The sequence below is a fragment of the Balaenoptera ricei genome, chromosome 13 (genome assembly GCF_028023285.1).
Source record: "Balaenoptera ricei isolate mBalRic1 chromosome 13, mBalRic1.hap2, whole genome shotgun sequence".
Lineage (NCBI taxonomy): Eukaryota > Metazoa > Chordata > Mammalia > Artiodactyla > Balaenopteridae > Balaenoptera > Balaenoptera ricei.
This window is the reverse complement of record NC_082651.1, coordinates 41,592,412-41,612,252: the sequence shown is the minus strand read 5'-3', so window position 1 is coordinate 41,612,252 and position 19,841 is coordinate 41,592,412.

The following is a 19,841-nucleotide window of genomic DNA, read 5'->3' as shown; positions in this document are numbered from 1 at the left end:
CTGATTCCTAATGCCAGTGGTTAGGACTTCCACACTGACTAGTTTCCATACTTTTTAGGCTGTTTTGTTGCAGCCGTCTTGGCAGCAAAATCTCAGTGCTGGGGGGACATCAGAGGTCACCAAGGCCAGTCTTCAGATGCTCGAAATTCTCCATGGCATTCCCGCAATGGAATGGCTGTCCATTCAAGGAGTACTTCTAGGGCCTGGGTGCTCCCATTGTGGCCAGTTCCATTTTTAGATAGTTCTAGTTATTATAATCCTCTCTTTAGAATTTGAGTCTTAAAAACCTAGAGGTAAATCCAAGAGAAAATTTCAGGGTCCTTCAGGTAAGGAACTGTTAGATATTTTCTGTTTGGCCTACCAGATCCACTCTCTACCCTTTCCCACCCTGCTTTCTGCCCCAGGAGGCTAACCTATGTGGACAGCATCCATTGCCTGTCCACTTCTGAGTGGTTTTGAATAATGAGGAGGCATGGCAGGAAATCCAGTAGAGTAAGTGAGGTCAGAGTATTTCTCCTGGCTCTCTCTCTCTGCAGGATCACCTCAATCTGGCTTTGTTCTTCAACCAGGAATCAACGTTTTCATCAAGGCTGCATTCTTTATAGGACTCTCTCTCCTTTTAGGTTCCAGTAACTAGTAACTACTGTTACTCATCCTAGGGTGTTGAACTACCCTATAGCCTCCACACTTTGTCAATAGACTCTTTATTAAACCTTCCTCCCGTTATCCTAATATCAGTGTGCTATTTCTTAATGAGGCCTAGATTGATAGAATAATTGGTACTGCAAGTGGCTCTAGGAAACTGTCCTTCAAAACTGGGCTAACATTAATTTTTTAACTGGTTATATTAATATCAGATAAATTATACTTCAAAGTGTATTACTAGAGACAATGAGAAACATTACTTGACAGTAAAAAGATCAGTCCACCAAGAAGATGTAACAATCCTAAATGTTTAAACACCAAGCAACAAAGCTTCAAAATACATGAAGGAAAAACTGGTGGAGCTAAAAGGAGAAATAGAAAAATCAGTTATACTTGGGGACTTCAGTACCTCTCACCAATTGATAGAATTGCTAGAGAGAAAATCATCAAGTATGCAGAAGAACTGAAGAAAAATCATCAAATCACCAGGATCTAATTGACATTTCTAGAACACCCAGCAACAGCAGAATACACATTGTTTTCAAGCAAGTATAGAATGTGCATTACAGACCATTATCTGGACCATAAAGCAAACCTTGACACATTTAAAACAATTAGAATAATACAGAATATGTTCTTTGACCATAATGAAATCAAACAGAAATCAACAACAGAATGACAATAGGAAAATCACAAAACACTTGGAAATTAAACAGCACACTTATAAATAATCCATGGGTCAAAGATGACGTTTCAAAGGGAAAAAAAAGGAATGAAGATGAAAACATCAAAATCTGTGGGCTACAGCTAGTGAAGTACTGAGGGATATTTAAGTGCTTACTTTGTAGAAGAAATAAGTTCATAGCTCAAGAAGCTAGAAAAAGAAGAGCAAAAGAGACCCAATGTAATCAGAAGGAAATGATAAAGCAGAAATTAATAAAATTGAAAAGAGGAAAATGAGGGAAAAATTAATGAAACAAAGCTAGTTCCTCAAAAAAAAATCAATAAAATTGATGAACCTGGGCTTCCCTGGTGGCGCAGTGGTTGAGAATCTGCCTGCCAATGCAGGGGACACGGGTTCGAGCCCTGGTCTGGGAAGATCCCACATGCCACGGAGCAACTGGGCCCGTGAGCCACAATTGCTGAGCCTGTGCGTCTGGAGCCTGTGCTCCGCAACAAGAGAGGCCGCGACAGTGAGAGGCCCACGCACCGCGATGAAGAGTGGCCCCCACTTGCCGCAACTGGAGAAAGCCCTCACGTGGAAACGGAGACCCAACACAGCCATAAATAAAAAATAAATTAAAAAATAAAAAATAAAAAAATAATAAAATTGATGAACCTCAGCAAGATTCACAAAAAGAAGACACGGATACTAATATTGGGAATGAAAAAGGAAATATCACAACAGACACTGCAGCTATTAGAAGAATAAAGGAATACTATGAATAATAATCTCTGCTCAAATTCGACAACTTAGAAGAAATGGACAAGTCCCTTGAAAATCACAAGTTACCAAAACTAAGCCAAGATGAAGTAGAGAACCTGAATAATCCTAAAATTGAATTTATAATTAAAACACTCAAAAAAGATAACTCCAAGCCCAGATGGTTTCACTGAAGAATTTTTTGAAACATTCAAAGAATTACTTTATACAATTTCTTCCAGAAAGTAGAAGAAGGAATGCTTCCTGCCCATTGTATGAGGGATTTATTCTAGATATGCAAGACTGGTTCAATATTGGAAACTCATCAATGTAATCCACCATATCAACTGGCTAAGGAAGGAAAAAGCCATATGATAGCTTTTGATTCTGAAAAGACATTTGACAAAATTCAACACCCATTCATGGTTAAATAAACAAACAAAAAAACCTCTCAGTCCACTAAAAATAGATGGGAACTTCCTCAATCTCATAAAGAGGCTCTACCCCCCCAAAATCTACAGCTAGCATCACACTTAACATTGAAAGACAATGCTGTCCCTCTCAGATCCCAAGCAATGAAAGGATGTCCACTCTCACCTCTGTTATTCAACATAGTATTATAAATTGTAGCCACTGCAAGAAAAAAAAATCAGAAGAAATAAAACTATTGCTATCTGCAGATGATATGATTGTCTACATAGAAAACTCCAAGGAATCTACAACAAAACTTCTAGAACTATTATATGAGTTCAGTAAGATATAAGAGCAATACAAAAAATGAATTGCATTTTCTATATACTGACAATAAGTAGAAACCAAAATTTTTTTTTTCAAATTCAATACCATTTACAATTGCCCCAAAGAAAATTACTTAGGTGTAAATGTACCAAAACATATACAGGATCTATATTATGAAAATTATAAAATGCTGGTGAAAGAAATTAAGGGAGACCTAAATAAATGGAGAGATGATTATGTTCATGGATTGAAAAGTTCAACACAGTTAAGATGTTAATTCTCCCCAAAACTGTTCTATAGGTTAGTGCAATTCCTGTCAAAATCCCAGCAAGTAGTTTATTTTTGTAGACACATACAAGCTTATTCTAAAGTATATGTGGGACACATAAAGCTGAAACAGTGGAGGGGGATTGGCCAAGATGCTGGAGTAGAAAGACCCTGAGTTCACCTCTCTTGGGCACACCAAAATCACAAATATTTGCAGAACAACCATTGGTGAAAAAGACCAGAACCTACCCGAAAAAATCAACAACTAAAGATATAAAGAAGGAACCACAACATGATGGGTAGGAGGGGCAGAGATGTGATGTAGTCAAGTCCTGTAACCCCAGTTGGGCAACCTACAAAGGGGAGAATAACTACAATGGCAGAGGTTCTCCCAAAGGAGTGAGAGCTTGAAGCCCCACAATAGACTCCCCATCCTGGGGGTCCTGCACTGGGAAAACAAGCCCCCAGAGCATTTGGCTTTGCAGGCCAGTGGGGCTTACTCTAGGGTGTTCCAGGGGACTGGGAGAAATAGAGACTTCACCCTTAAAGGATGCACACGAAATCTCACATGCTCCATGACCCCGGGCAGAAGGAGTAATTTGATAGGAGCCTGGGTCAGACCTACCTGCTGATCTTGGACAGTCTTCCAGAGAGACAGGAGGCAACTGCAGCTCACAGTGGGGACATAGGCACTGGCGGCAGCCATTTTGGGGAGCTCATTCTACCACATGGACACTAGTTCTGGCATGTGCCATTTTGGAATCCTCCCTCTAGCTTATTGGCCCCAGGACCAAGCCCCACCCTGATCCAACAACCTGTAGGCACCAGTGTAGGGATGTCTCAGGCCAAGCAACTGTGTATGGACATAGCTTCATCCTCTAGCAGACAGGCTGCCTCACCACCCCCTGAACCCACAGCTGCCCCTGGACATGGCACTGCCCACCAGAGGGCCCAGGACACCACCCCACACACCACTGTGCAGGCACCAGACTTGGGACCCCCAGGGCCCTCTAACCAGAGATCCCAGGCCCCAACTCCGCCCACTGGGGGTAGACACCAGAAAGGCCCACATGGCCCTCATACGGGGAACCCCTAGAGCATATAGCTCTGGTGACGAGGGGAGTGTGCTGCTGGGAAGCAGAGGACATCTACAAAAGGCCCCTTCTCCAAGGTTAGGAAATGTAACCAATCTACCACATACGTAAATATAAAAACAGCAACTTAGGCAAAACGAGGTAACAGGAACATGTTCCAAAGGAAGAAACAAGATAAAACCCAAAGAAGAACTAAGTGGAGATAGGCAATCTACCCAAGAAAGAGTTTAGGGTGGTGATCATAAAGATGATCAAAGAACTCAGGAGAAGAATGGATGCACAGAGTGAGATGTTAGAATTTTTTAAACGGAGTTTGAAAATATAAAGAACAACCAAACAGAAACGAAGAATACAATCATAAATGAAAAATACATTAGAAGGAATCAACAGTAGACTAAATGATACAGAGGAATGGATCAGTGAGTGGAAGACAGAGTAGTGGAAATCACAGCCGCTGAACAGAAAAAAGAATGAAAAGAAATGAGTACAGTTTTAAGAGACTTCTGGGACAACATCAAGTGCATGTATATACGCTGCATGCAAGAGACTCATTTCAGATCTAAAGACACAGACTAAAAGTGAGGGGATGGAAAAGGGTATTCAATGCAAATGGAAATCAAAAGAAGGCCTGGGTAGCAATAGTTATATCAGACAAAATAGACTTTTAAATAAAGACTGTTACAAGAGACAAAGAAGAACATTACATAATGATCAATGGATCAATCCAAGAAGAAAGTATAACAATTGTAAATATATATGCACCCAACATATTAACACAAAGCAAATATTAACAGACACAAAGGGAAAAATCAACAGTAAAAATAATAGTAGGGGACTTTAACACCCCACTTACATCAATGGACAGATCACCCAGACAGAAAATCAATATGGAAACACAGGCCTTAAATGACACATTAGGTCAGATGGACTTAATAGCTGTATGTAGGACATTTCATCCAAAAGCAGCAGAATACACATTCTTTTCAAATGCACATGGAACATTCTCCAGGATAGCTCACATCACATTCTTGGTAATTTTTAAGAAAATTGAAAGCATGTCAAGCATCTTTTCTGACCACAATGCTATGAGACTAGAAATCAACTACAAGAAAAAAACTGTCAAAAAACACAAACACATGGAGGCTAAACAATATGCTACTAAATAACCAATGGCTTACTGAAGAAATCAAAGAGGAAATTTAAAAATACCTGAAGACAAATGAAAATAAAAACATAACGATCCAAAATCTATAGGATGCAGCAAAAGCAGTTGTAAGAAGGAAGTTTATAGTGATACAAGCATACCTCAGGAAATAAGAAAAAATCTCAAATAAACAACCTAACCTTACACCTAAAGGAGCATAGATAAAGAAGAACAAACAAAACCCAAAGTTAGTAGAAGGAAAGAAATCAAAGATCAAAGCAAAAATAAATGAAATAGAGACTTAAAAAACAGTAGAGAAGATCAATGAAACTAAGAGCTGTTTCTTTGAAAAGATAAACAAAATTGATAAACCTTTAGCCATACTCATGAAAGAGAGAGAGAGAAGGCCCAAATTTAAAAAAAAAATCAGAAATGAAAAAGGAGAAGTTAAAACCAACACCACAGAAATACAAAGAATCAGACTGATATGAATAACTATGCCAATAAAATGGTCAATCTAGAAGAAATGGACAAATGTCTGGAGATGTACAATTTCCCAAGACTGAACCAGGAAGAAATAGAAAATATGAAGAGATCAACTACCAATAATGAAATTGAAACAGTAAAACAAAAACAAACAACTCCCAACAAACAAAAGTCCAGGACCAGATGGCTTCACAAGTGAATTCTATCAAACATTTAGAGAAGAGTTAACATCTATCCTTCTGAAACTATTCCAAAAAATTGCAGAAGAAGAAATGCTTCTGAATGCATTCTACGGAGCTAGCATCACCCCCCCCCCCCCCCCGCCCAATACCAAAACCAGACAAAGATACCACAAAAAAAGAAAATGAGGGACTTCCCTGGTGGTGCAGTGGTTAAGAATCTGCCTGCCAGTGCAGGGGACACGTTTTTGAGCCCTGGTCCAGGAGGATCCCACATGCCGCGGAGCAACTAAGTCCATGCACCACAACTACTGAGCCTGTGTGCCAAAACTACTGAAGCCCACTCGCCTAGAGCCCTGCTCTGCAACAAGAGAAGCCACCACAATGAGAAGCCCTCACACCACAACGAAGAGTAGCCCCTGCTCACCCTGCAACTAGAGGAAGCCCATGAGCAGCAACAAAGACCCAACACAGCCAAAAAAAATAAATGAATAAATAAATAAATTGTAAAAAAAAAAAAAAGAATATTACAGGCCAGTATCACTGATGAACATAGATGCAGAAATCCTCAACAAAATATTAGCAAACCAAATCCAACAATACATTAAAAGGATCATATACACATAATCAAGTAGGATTTATCCCAGGGATGGAAGAATTTTTCAATATCCTGCAAGTCAATGAATGTGATTCACCACATTAACAAATTGAAGAATAAAAACCATATGATCATCTTAATAGTTGCAGAAAAAAGCTTTTGATAAAATTCAACATCCATTTATGATAAAAACTCTCCAGAAAGTGAGCACAGAGGGAATACACTCCAACATAGGAAAGGCCATATATGACAAGCCCACAGCTACATCATACTCAACAGTGAAAAGCTGAAAGCATTTCCTCTAAGATCAGGAACAAGACAAGGAGACCCACTCTTGCCACTTTTATTCAGCATAGTATTGGAAGTCCTAGCCACAGAAATCAGACAAGAAGAAGAAATAAAAGGAATCCAGATTGGAAAGGAAGAAGTAAAACTGTCACTGTTTGCAGATGACATTATACTATACATAGAAAATCCTAAAGACGCCACCAAAAAACTACTGGAGCTCATCAATGAATTTGGTAAAGTTGCAGTATACAAAATTAATATACAGAAATATGTTGCATTTCCATACACTAACAATGAACTATGAAAGAGAAATTAAGGAAAAATTCCATTTACAATCATATCAAAAAGAATAAAATATCTAGGAATAAACCTACCTAAGGAGGTAAAAAACCTGTACTCAGAAAACTATAAGACACTGACAAAAGAAATTGAAGACTACACAAATAGATGGAAAGATAAACAGTGTTTATGGAATGGAAGAATTAATATTGTTAAAATGACCATACTACCCAGGATAACTACAGATTCCATGCAATACCTATCAAAATACCAAGGGCATTTTTCACAGAAATAGAACAAATAATTTTAAAATTTGTATAGAAACACAAAAGACACTAAATAGCCAAAATAATCTTGAAAAGAAGAACAGAGCTGGAGGAATCATGCTCCCTGACTTCAGACTATACTACAAAGCTACAGTAATCAAACAGTATGGTATTGGGACTTCCCTGGTGGTCCTGTGGTTAAGACTTCACCTTCCAATGCAGGGGGTGTGGGTTCGATCTCTGGTCAGGGAGCTAAGATCCCACATGCATTGTGGCCAAAAAACAAAAACATAAAACAGAAGCAATGTTGTAACAAATTCAATAAAGACTTTAAAAATGGTCCACATCGAAAAAAAAAATCTTAGGGCTTCCCTGGTGGCACAGTGGTTAAGAATCTGCCTGCCAGTGCAGGGGACACGGGTTCAAGCCCTGGTCTGGGAAGATCCCACATGCCATGGAGCAACTAAGCCCGTGTGCCACAACTACTAAGCCTATGCTCAAGCCCACAAGCTACACTACTGAGCCTGGGAGCCACAACTACTGAAGCCCGCATGCCTAGAGCCCATGCTCTGCAACAAGAGAAGCCACTGCAATGAGAAGCCCACGCACCACAATGAAGAATAGCCCCCGCTCGCCGCAACTAGAGAAAGCCCGCGCACAGCAATGAAGACCCAATGCAGCCAAAATATAAATAAATAAATAAAATTTTAAAAAATCTTAAAAAGAGAAAAGTATGGTATTGGGAGGAAAAAAAAAAAAAACAGACACATAGATCAATGGAACAGAATAGAGAGCCCAGAAATAAATCCACACACTGGATTATGGTCAATCTATGGTAGAGGGGACAATATACAATGGAGAAAAGACAGTCTCTTCAGTAAGTGGTACTGGGAAATCTGGATACCTACATGTAAAAAAATGAAATTAGAACATTCTCTAGCACCATATACAAAATAAAACTCAAAATGGATTAAAGACCTAAATGTAAGACTGCAACCATAAAACTCCTAGAAGAAAACATAGGCAGAACACTCTTTGACATTAGTCATAGAAATATTTTTTTGGATCTGTCTCCTAAGGCAAAGGGAAAAACAGTAAATTAAACAAATGGGACCTAATTAAACTTGAAAGCTTTTGCATAGCAAAGGAAACCATCAACAAATAAAAAGGCAACCTGAACAGGAGAAAATTTTTGCAAATGATATGACCAATAAGCGGTTAATATCCAATATATATAACAGCTCATACAACTCAATATCAAAAAAACACAAACAACCTGATTAAAAAATGGACAGAAGACCTGAATAGACACTTTTCCAAAGAAGACATACAGATGGCCAAAAGGCATATGAAAAGATGCTCAACTTCGCTACTTATTAGAGAAATGCAAATCAAAACCACAATGAGATAGCGCATCTGTCAGAATAGCTATCATTAAAAAGTCTACAAATAGCAAATGTTGGAGAGGATTGGAGAAAAGGGACCCCTCGTACACTGTTGGTGGGAATATAAATTGGTGCAGCCACTGTGGAAAACAGTAGGGAGGTTTCTCAAAAAAACTAAAAATTGGAACTACCATATGATCCAGCGATTCCATTCCTGGGTATATATTAGAAAAAAATGAAAATACTGATTCGAAAAGATACATGCACCCCAATGTTCCTAGCAAAATCATTAACAATAGCCAAGATATGGAAGCAACGTAATGCCCATCAACAGGTGAATGGATAAAGATGATGTGGTGTATATATATTATGCCATGTATGTAATATATATAGGAATGGAATATTACTCATCCATAAAAAAAAGAATGCAATTTTACCATTTGCCACAGCAGGGATGGACCTGGAGGGCATGATGCTGAGTGAAATAAGTCAGACACAGAGAGACAAATACTGTATGATGTCACTTCTATGTGGAATGTAAAAAGTAAACTAGTGAATGTAACAAAAAAAGAAACAGACTCACAGAGAAAACAAACTAGTGGTTATCAGTGGGGAGAGGGAAGGGGGGAGGGGTAAAATAGGGGTAGGGGATTCAGAGGTACAAACTACTATGTATAAAATAAGTAAGCTACAACGATGTATTGTATATCACAGGGATTATAGCCAATATTTTTATCATAACTATAAATGGAATATAACCTTTCAGTATTGTGAATCACTACATTGTGTACCTGAAACTTATATAATATTGTACATCAACTATATCTCAATAAATAAATAAAGTTTATATGGGAAGGGAAGAGCCCTAGAATAGCCAAAACAATTTTGAAAAAGAAGAATAAAGGGAAAGAAATCACTTTCTAATGTTAATTCTTACCATTTAGGTGCAGTAATCAAAAGAGCATGGTACTAGCAGAAGGAAATACACATAGATCAATGGAACAGAATAGAAAACCTGGAAATAGATCCACACAAATATACCCAATTAATTATTTACAAAGAAGCAAAGGCAATTCAATGGAATAGGAGTAGACTTTACATTAAATGGTGTTGGAGCAATTGGACATCCATCAGCAAAAAACTGAACCTCATCCTAAACTTCACACCTTATATGAAAAACTCAAAAAGGATCATGGATTTAAATGTAAAACACAAAACTATGAAACTTTCAGAAAAGTGTAAGGAAAATCTTAAGGATCTAGTACTTGGCCAGAGTTCTTAGACTTGATACCAAAAGTAAAAGTAAAATCCAAAAGAGGAAAAATGGATAAATTGGATTTCATCAAAGTGAAAACTTTTGTTTTGCAAAAGACCTAAAAGGATGATAAAGACAAATTATAGAGTAGCAGAAAATATTTACAAATCACATATCCAACCAAGGCCTTATACCTAAAATATATAAAGTCTTGGACTTGCCTGGCTGTCCAGAGGTTAAGACTCTGCTCTTCCACTGCAGGGGGCAGGTTCCATCCCTGGTCGGGGAACTAAGATCCCACATGCCGCATGGTGTGGCCAAAAAATTTAAAAAATAAAATAAAAAATAAAGTCTCAAAACTTAAAATTAAAAAAATCCAATCAAAAATCAGCAAAAGATAGGACATTTCACCAAAGAGGATATACAGATCACAAATAAACATATGAAAAGATATTCAACATCATTAGCTGTTAGTGAAATGCAAATTAAAATCACAAGGTATCACTACACAAGTATCAGAATGGTTAAAATGAAAAACAGTGATAATACCAAATGCTGGCAAGGAATCGGACAAACTTGGTTACTCATACATTGCCCACCAGCACAACCACTCTGGAAAATAGTTAGATTCTTTTGAAACTAAAAATGAACTTACCGTATGACCCAGCATTTGTACTCTTGGGCATTTATCCCAGAGAAACGAAGATTTATTTTTACACAAGAACTTGTACACAAATATTCATAGTAGCTTTATTTGTAATAGTCCCAAAAGGGAAGCTGCCGAAATACCCTTCAGTGGGTGAATAGTTAAACAAACTGTGGTCAATCCATACTATGAAATACTCTTTAACAACTAAAAACAAGCCATTGATACTCAGAACAACTTGGATGAACCTCAAGGAAATTATGCTGAATGAAAAAAGCCAGTCTCAAAAGGATACATACCACATAGTTCCATTTATGTAACATTCATAAATAGCAGTTAATAAAGATGGAGAACAGACTAGTTATTGACAGGGATTAAGAATTGGGAGAGAGGATGGGTGTAACTATAAAGGGGTAACATGAAATAGTCTTTGATATTACAATTGATTATCTTGATCATGGTGATGGTTATGCAAGGCTACACATAACAAAATTGTATAGTGCTATATGCACGTACAAGTGAGTGCATATATAACTGGTGAAATTGAAAAAGTTTTATGGGTTGTACTAATACCACTTGTTGATTTTCATATAGTTCTATGGTCGCTTAAAATGTTAGCATTGGGGGAGTTGGTGGAAGCGTGCACAGAACTTCCCTGTACATTTCTGTGCAACTTCCTGTGAATCCATAATTATTTCAAAGTGAAAATTTTAAAAAATTGGATTCTGGGGTTGCACTGGTCATATATTCAAGTAATACATAACCTCTTTGCCAGGGGTGAATAGGACATGGTAATCTGGTATGCAGTATCATCACAATTATTCCAATTATCACCAGTGGTATCAAGGAATGAAGTTTAAGGGCAGGCTTTGGAAGACGAAGTGTCGGTGGCACTTAAGTCACTGTGACAACAATAGTGATTATAAAGATTCTAGATTTACCTGGTTTCCTATGGCCCCAGTTAGCATATTTAGAGAAAAAGAGAAAAGTTATAAGCATACAATTAAAACAAGCATGGAGGGACTTCCCTGGCTGTCCAGTAGTAAAGATTTCGGGCTTTCACTGCAGGGGGCACGGGTTTGATCCCTGGTCGGGGAACTAAGATCCCACATGCCATGGGGCATGGCCAAAAAACACAAACAAACAACAACAACAAAAAAAAAACAGGGGCTTCCCTGGTGGCGCAGTGGTTGAGGGTCTGCCTGCCGGTGCGGGGGACACGGGTTCGGGCCCTGGTCTGGGAGGATCCCACATGCCGCGGAGCAACTGGGCCCATGAGCCACAACTACTGAGCTTGCGCGTCTGGAGCCTGTGCTCCGCAACAAGAGAGGCCGCGATAGTGAGAGGCCCGCGCACTGCGATGAAGAGTGGCCCCCGCTAGCTGCAACTGGAGAAAGCCCTCGCACAGAAAACGAAGACCCAACACAGCCATAAATAAATAAATAAATAAATTTAAAAAACAAAACAAAACAAAAAAAACAACAGGCATGGAGAACCAGAAGACCTCTATGGCAGCTTCTTTTTTTTTTTTTCTTTTTTTTTTTTCTATGGCAGCTTTGAAGTAGTTCCTCATCTGGTGTCATAGATAAGGTAAGGGTGAGGAGCCTGGATATGACACATTCCTCTCAGATCCTGCCAGCCACTTGGTAGCCGGTTGACTATATTCAGCCCCTCGCATCATGGAGGGTACGATGCTTTGTCCTCACCAGGGATATACACGTTTTGGGTCTGGATTTGTCTTCTCTGAACTCAGGGCTTCTGATAGTACCACATTTGTGGACTTATGGATGGACTTATCCATCACCATGGAATAGCATTCAACCTCACTTTGACAAGGAGATACATTTTTTGGTAAACGGACATGTGGGCCATGGGCTTATGCCCACAGACTTCACAAGTTTTCCTGTGTGCTCCATAACCCAGAAGCAGGTGGCTGATAGGTGGAATGACCTGCTAGAGTAGTTATGGCACAAATTGGAGACAACATCTTGGAAAGTATGGGTGTTGTCCTGCAGATGCTTTATATACTTTATTTATTTTTTTTCTTTTTTTTTTGCAGTTTGTAGCCTTTTATTTTATTTATTTTTTATTTTTGGCTGCATTGGGTCTTTTTTGCTGCACGCGGGCTTTCTCTAGTTGCAGTGAGCAGGGCTACTCTTCGTTGCAGTGTGCAGGCGTCTCATTGCAGTGGCTTCTCTTGTTGTACAGCATGGGCTCTAGGTGCACAGGCTTCAGTAGTTGTGGCTCATGGGCTCTAGAGCACAGGCTCAGTAGTTGTGGCGCATGGACTTAGTTGCTCCACGGTATGTGGGATCTTCCCGGACCAGGGCTCGAACCCATGTCCCATGCATTAGCAGGCGGATTCTTAACCACTGCGTCACCAGGGAAGCCCGCTTTATATACTTTAGACAGAGGCCAATATGTGGTACCATCTCCCCCATGGTCAGAATGCATAGGTTTGGGAACTAAGGAGTGGAGGTGTGGGTGTTCCCTCTCACTATTATATCCACTAACCCACTTGAAGGATTTTTATTTCCCATCTTTGTGACCTTGGCCTCAGTCTTTTTGGAAGTACCTAAGAGAAGAATGCATACACCAGAATGAATTGGAAGCTGAGACTGCCCTTTCACCTTTTGGGGTTCCTCATGCCACTGGACGAACAGGAAGGGAAAGAGATCATTGTACCTGATGGGATAATTGGTCCTGTTTACTGGGGGAAACTGAGTTTCATGGGAGTGTGCCTCTTACGACTCACTTGCCCAATAGCCCTGGTCAATGGAAAACTGTGGCAATCTGATAAAGACAGGACCAGCAAGGACTCAAATCTGCCCAGCCTTCCTGCTGGCAGAGGGTTATGCAGAAGATGGAATGAGTAATGGAAAAATTAAACTTGATTATCAACATAGGCCTTGTTACCAGATACAGAGGTGGAGACTATAGCAGGTGATTCTTTTTTTTTAAATCTCTATTTCTCCTATTATTTTATATGCTGGGTGTAACAGACTAAGGATGCTCTGGTAAGTACCCAATTCTAAAACCACTAAGAGACTTGAATATTAGTAAAGATTGATCTCAGAGCCTAGGCTTAAAGAGGATCACCTTGGAGGGTAAAGTGTTGTCAAATGTTAGGGGTGCTAATAGAATATGATCTCTGGATCAGATATTGGGCAATGATTGGGCAAGAGAGAAGAGCAACTGTGAAGTACTGTGACTGGATGGGAAGTACTGCAGCGTGGTTTGTTCTGTTGTCTCAGTAGGACCTTTGGTTCAGTTCTGTTTTTCTCAAGCCAACTATATTCCTAAGCTGACTCTATAAAAAGAAAGCTCTTGGGAAGGGTGGGGATTTGCCAGGATCAAGGAGTTAAGTGGGTTCCCTGGGTTTGAGGGAGCCTGGTTAATAGAGAGTGTTGTGGAAAGACAGAGTCCTACTGAAAGCACAGGGTATGAGCCTTGAAAACCAGTCATCGCCCTGGATAGCATTCATCCCAAAGCTGATTCTCCCCAGGCTTCCTTCTGTGCCTGCTTTTCCAACCAGTTCTTTCTCGTTGGCCAGGATTATGTTCCATGTAGTGGGTTCCTTCTTTTTCAGCTCATCTTCTAAGCAATAGAATGGTCCCTAAGGTAAATCGAGATATTACTAGATGCATATCACTGAGCTACTGTAACTTCCCCCAAATGTCCAGAGAGTGGAAGTCTCTCCTCACCACCTGGGCTAGCCCTTGCACTAGAATCATCATCTCCAGTAATCATATGTTCCAGTTTCCCCTCTCCTATAATCCTCACCTAGAGCCTCTCTTGCATGAGTCTTGGTGAGGATTTCCATGCAGGGGTACATCTTCTTGATCTGCAGGACTCTCTTCTGCCCTCTGGTAGTTATGCTGCTTTGATCAAGGACTATCTTTCATCACTTTGTTGGGTTTATGTAAATACTTCTACTGTTAAAACCATAAATGCTTCTGCTATGGTCTGAATGTTTGTGGCCCCCAAAATTCATATGCTGAAATCCTAACCCCTAAAGGTGATGCTATTAGTAGGTGGGACTTTGGGAGGTGTTTAAGTCATGAGAGTGGAGCCCTCATGAATAGGATTAGTGTTTTTTAAAGAGGCTCCAGAGATACTCCTAGCCTCTTCTATCACATGAGGACGCAATGAGAAGTCTGTGACCCGGAGAAGAGACCTTACTCAGCCATGTGGGCGCCCTGATATGAGACTTCCAGCCTCCAGACTGCGAGTGAAAATTTCTGTTTATGAACCTTGCAGTCTATGTTATTTTGTTATAGCAGCCTGAATGGACTAAGACAGCTTATAACATTTTTACAGATGTTAGAGACCATAAATATTATTTGTGGTTTCATTTCTAAAGTTTTAATTTTATGAAATTAAATAATAGCTACACATTCCAATAGTAATAATAATAAAACAATAATAATAACTAGCTAATATTTACTGAATGCTCACTATACACCAGGCAGATATAATGTTTGTAAAGCACTGTATTTGTCAGAGTTCTCTGGAGAAACAGAACCAGCAGGATATACATATAAATACATAGAAAGAAATTTATTATGAAAGATTAGCACTTGCACTTAATGGAGGCTGAGAAGTCCCATGACCTGCCGTCTGCAAGCTGGCGGCCCGGAAAAGCCAGTGGTGCAGTTCCAGTCCTAACCCAAAGGCCCAAGAACCAGGAAGGAGTGGGGTGGGGTGGGAGTGGAGGTTGCTGATGGTGGAAGTCCTGATCTGAGAAGGCCCAAGAACCAGGAGTGCCGGTGTCTGAGGGCAGGAGAAGATGGATGTCCCAGCTCAAGCAGAGAACATATCTGCCCTTCCTCTGCCTTACTGTTCTAAGCAGTCTATTCAGTCCCTCAATGGACTGGATGATACCCGCCTGCACTGGTGAGGGTGATCTTTACTTAGCCTACCGATTCAGATGCTAATCTCTTCCAGAAACAACCTCACAGACACCCAGAAATAATGTTTTACCAGCTGTCTGGGCATCTCTTAGCCCAGTCAAGTTGACACATAACAGTTAATCATCACAAGCACTTGTCCCATGAGGTAGATGTTCCTATAGTATCCATTTTACAGACAAGGAAACCGAGGTCTCAGGAATGTAGGCTCTCATGCCCAAGGCTCTACAGCTAGAAGGTGAAGAGTGAAGGTTTGAATCCAGGTAGTCTGACTCCAGAGTCATCCTTTTACACTGGTGCCATTGTCCTTTTCTTGTCCTACTGGTTTTACAGTGTTTAGCTGAATATTATCTCCCTCACCTTCTCTCCCTCCCCCAAATGCTCTCTTTTCCCACTTCAAGCCAATCTCCAGGCAAACATAGTCTTCTCAGTCCTGGTGAAATGTACACCCTCTGGATTCAGGAGTGCATTCACCTGGCATTTAAGGTTATGATCCAAAGAGCCAAAGCCTGTGCTTTGACACTACCTAGGTCAGTGTTTCCTGGTCTTTGGTCCATATAAGAATAACTGGGGAGTTTTTAAAAGCCAGATTCCTGGGCCTTTTGCAGAGATTTTGATTCAGTAGGTCTAGGAGTACATTGGAACCCGGGTGTCTCCATTTTTTACAAGAAGCTTCCAATGCAGGAAACCTTCAGATCGAGCACACTTTAAGAAATGCTGATGAGTCAAATATTCACTTCTCTTGGTGTCCTTTCTTTTCCAAAGTCTCAGCCTTCAGGCAAGGAAGACACACTGAAAATGCCAACAGTTTGTTGCCCTCTTAAGTCCTGGAACTATTCTTTAGGCCTTTCCTGGTGGTGTGTCCCCAGATAGCCGCAGGAGTCCTCTGGTATGTAAGCTTCAGAAAGCTCTCTGGCTCAGCTCCGCCCAGAGATGCACAGAAGGAGCCCTTCCCACCCGCTGCTCCTCATGGGCATGAGCTCTGCCTAGGCCCTTATTCTGTGCCTCAGCAGGGAGCCATCCAGCACCACCATCTGCCTCTTCCCCCTGCTGGGGCCCGGAACAGGTTTCCTCCCATTTGCTAAGACTGCTGCATCCTGGGATGTTGTAGCCTCTTCCAGAAGATGCGATAGCCTCACTCTGGAAAAAGTTTAATTTCTGTTCTTTTCCTCCATCACCTTAGTTTGGATCTCCTCAGAAGTGCACCTGTGCTCTCTCCCCTCCTCCAACGCCCCGCCCCACCCGTGTGTGTGTGTGTGTGTGTGTGTGTGTGTGTGTGTTTCTCTCATCCTCTCTAGAGACTCCTCATCCTTTGGCATTGATGTGAAAGGAGGACCGTGCTTACAGACTGACCTGCTCACATTGGTCCCAAGGCCGTGCTCCCCACACTTCAGCAGGTGGGCTGATCCCACTCCGTGCTCAGGATGGGGCTTCCAGGGGGCATTTCAGAGACCACAGGAACCCCACCCCTCCATTCTGAGCGCACTCCTTTTCGGTGTAGCAGCCATGCCTGAATGGATAAAAATAGTCTCTGTCTATTGGGTGCTTACTAAGTGTTTATCATGGTAGATTCTCAGGAAGGTCCCTTTCATGGAAAATTGAAACCTTCTGACATTACCGTAAGTTTTTCTCCTCAGCGTAAGCAGATGAGATGACCAGAGTGTGAGCGGGATCTGTGGCTCTTCGCAGGCGTGGCGGAGACCTGTGTGGCGGAGAATGTGCAAGTCATGTAGCGTTGACACATTCTCTCTTCTGTTAAAATCTGTCGCTGCTTCTCTTCTTTCTTTCTGTTTTCTATTGGAAAATGATATCAGACTTGTCGCTTGGTGTCTCAGTGAGGCTGGAGAGCTGACTCTCCTTTTCTACCCCGAAACAACAAGCAGTAAAAGGGGTCTGAACACCAGTCCTTTTCAATAATGGTCTGGCTGCGTGCGTTGTCAGAGGCTTGGTGCATTAGTTTCCTATGGCTGCTCCAACCAATTGTTACAATTGTGGTGGTTAAAACAACACAACGTATTCTTTCACAGTTGTGGAGGCCAGAAGTCCAAGCTCAAGGTGTCAGCAGAGCCATGCTCCTTCCGGAGGCTTTGGGGGAAAATCTGTTCTTATCTCTTGTAGCTTCTGGTGACTGCCTGGCATTCCTTAACTTGTGGCCCCATCACTCCAATCTCTGCCTCCATCTTCACATCACCTTCTCTGTGTGCACCTGCTTTTCTCCCGCTGCCTCTTTCTTATAAGGATACATGTGATTGCATTTAGGGCCCACTGGGATAATCCAGGATAAACTCCCCCTCTCAAGAGCCTTAACTTAATCACATGTTTTGCCATGTAAAGTAATATTCACAGGTCCTGGAGATTAGGAAATGAATATATCTTTGTAGAGGCACTTTTCTGACTTGGCTGTGGACAGTAGGCACCCTCTGTTGTTGGCCCCCAAAGATCGAGCCAGGCGAGGCCACCCCTTGGCCCTGGACAATCCAGACAATTGACAAATCTCACCTTCAGCAGAGGGCAGGAACAGAGTGGACATCTCTGCATTTGATAGGAAATAAAAGATAAATAAAATATTTTGAGCAGCCTCTGTATCCTGATATGTTGTAATTGCTTAACCTGCTGTGATAAAAAAAAAAAATCCCTATCCAGGCCAGAAAAGGGAGGCAGCCTTGATTTTGGAAAACCTTAAAATAGTGTTTTACATTACATGCATTTTATTCTCATTTTATCCTCACTGCAAACTGTGATTGTATTCATCTTATAGATGAGGAAACTAAGGCTCAGAGATAATAAATCTGTCAATAGTCATGTGGTAAGTGGGAGCTAACACTGTTACCATCCCCACTTTCTGTTCCCGGTACACCTGACCCACTGGCTTCCTCTGCCCAGAACACAGAGCATGTGGTCCCAGAAGACCTGAGCTCATAGAAGCAAAAATAGGTTGACCTTGAAGATTCAAATAATTTTTCCTTAAATTGCCTAAGTTGGGAAGGGTTCTACTTATTTACTTTCTTTCCCAGAGGAGAAACCAAACTGTAACATCTTACGGAAAACCCAAACGAACTTTTTGGCCAACCCAATACAAGAAGATGTATAAATTCTGCATGTCAGCCAGGCTATCTACAGAGTAGAATTCATCTTTAGAGACTTCCTGAGCTGAAGCTGACTGACTGCCTATTTAGTACCTTCAGCTAGAGATCCTGACTTTGACTTGGTTATGGTCTATGAGGGTCATCATGTATCATTGTTCAGGGCACTACCTGTGCAACTGTACATGGCAGCCCAGTTGGTTATTCTCTCATCCCAAGTAAGGGATGGACCCCAGCCCACAATAATCCTCCTGACAATAACACACACCTGTAGACCTTACTTCACCCTCTGAGGACTCTTTCTGGGTTACATCAAAGCTCTAAGTACTGTTAAGACTCCGTGCTTCCACTGCAGGGGGGCATGGGTTGGATCCCTGGTCAGGGAACTAAGATCCCACATGCCACCCCGTGTGGCCAAAAAAAAAAAAAAAAAGCTCTAAGTCCTCACATTCTCCACTCCTCCACTGCTTTGCTTCTTTCCTGGTCTGATTCCAACCATAGTTCCAAAACAGAGAAGATAGGCAGAAATATAAGACACTAGTGGTGCTTAATATATCTTGAAAGTCATAGCCAAGGATCTTTTATAGCAAGAAACAGAATTATGCTTCAGGGACTTCCCTTGTGGCACAGTGGGTAGGAGTCCTCCTTCCAACACGGGGGACATGGGTTCGATCACTGGTCCAGGAAGATCCCACATGCCGCGGAGCAACTAAGCCCGTGCACCACAACTACTGAGCCTGCGCTCTGGAGCCTGCGAGCCACAGCTACTGAGGCTGCGCGCCTAGAGCCCACGCTCTGCAACCAGAGAAGGCACCGTAACGAGAAGCCACCATAACGAGAAGCCCGCGCACCACAACGAAGAGTAGCCCCCGCTCGCCACAACTAGAGAAAGCTGGTGCGCAGCAACGAAGACCCAACACAGCCAAAAATAAATAAAAATTAAATCTTAAAAAAAGAAGAAAAAAAAAAAGAATTGTGCTTCAAATTACCCTAATCAAGATGTGGAGGGATTCACTATAAAGACACTGGATACAGTTGGATTCTCGGCTACTAGCAATAGCAACCAAACCTGGGCATCCGAATCGAGAGAGTTACAGGGGAGCCTTGGGGGCTCACAGAATGGAGGGAAGCTGGCAGTCTCGGCTTGGGAAAGAA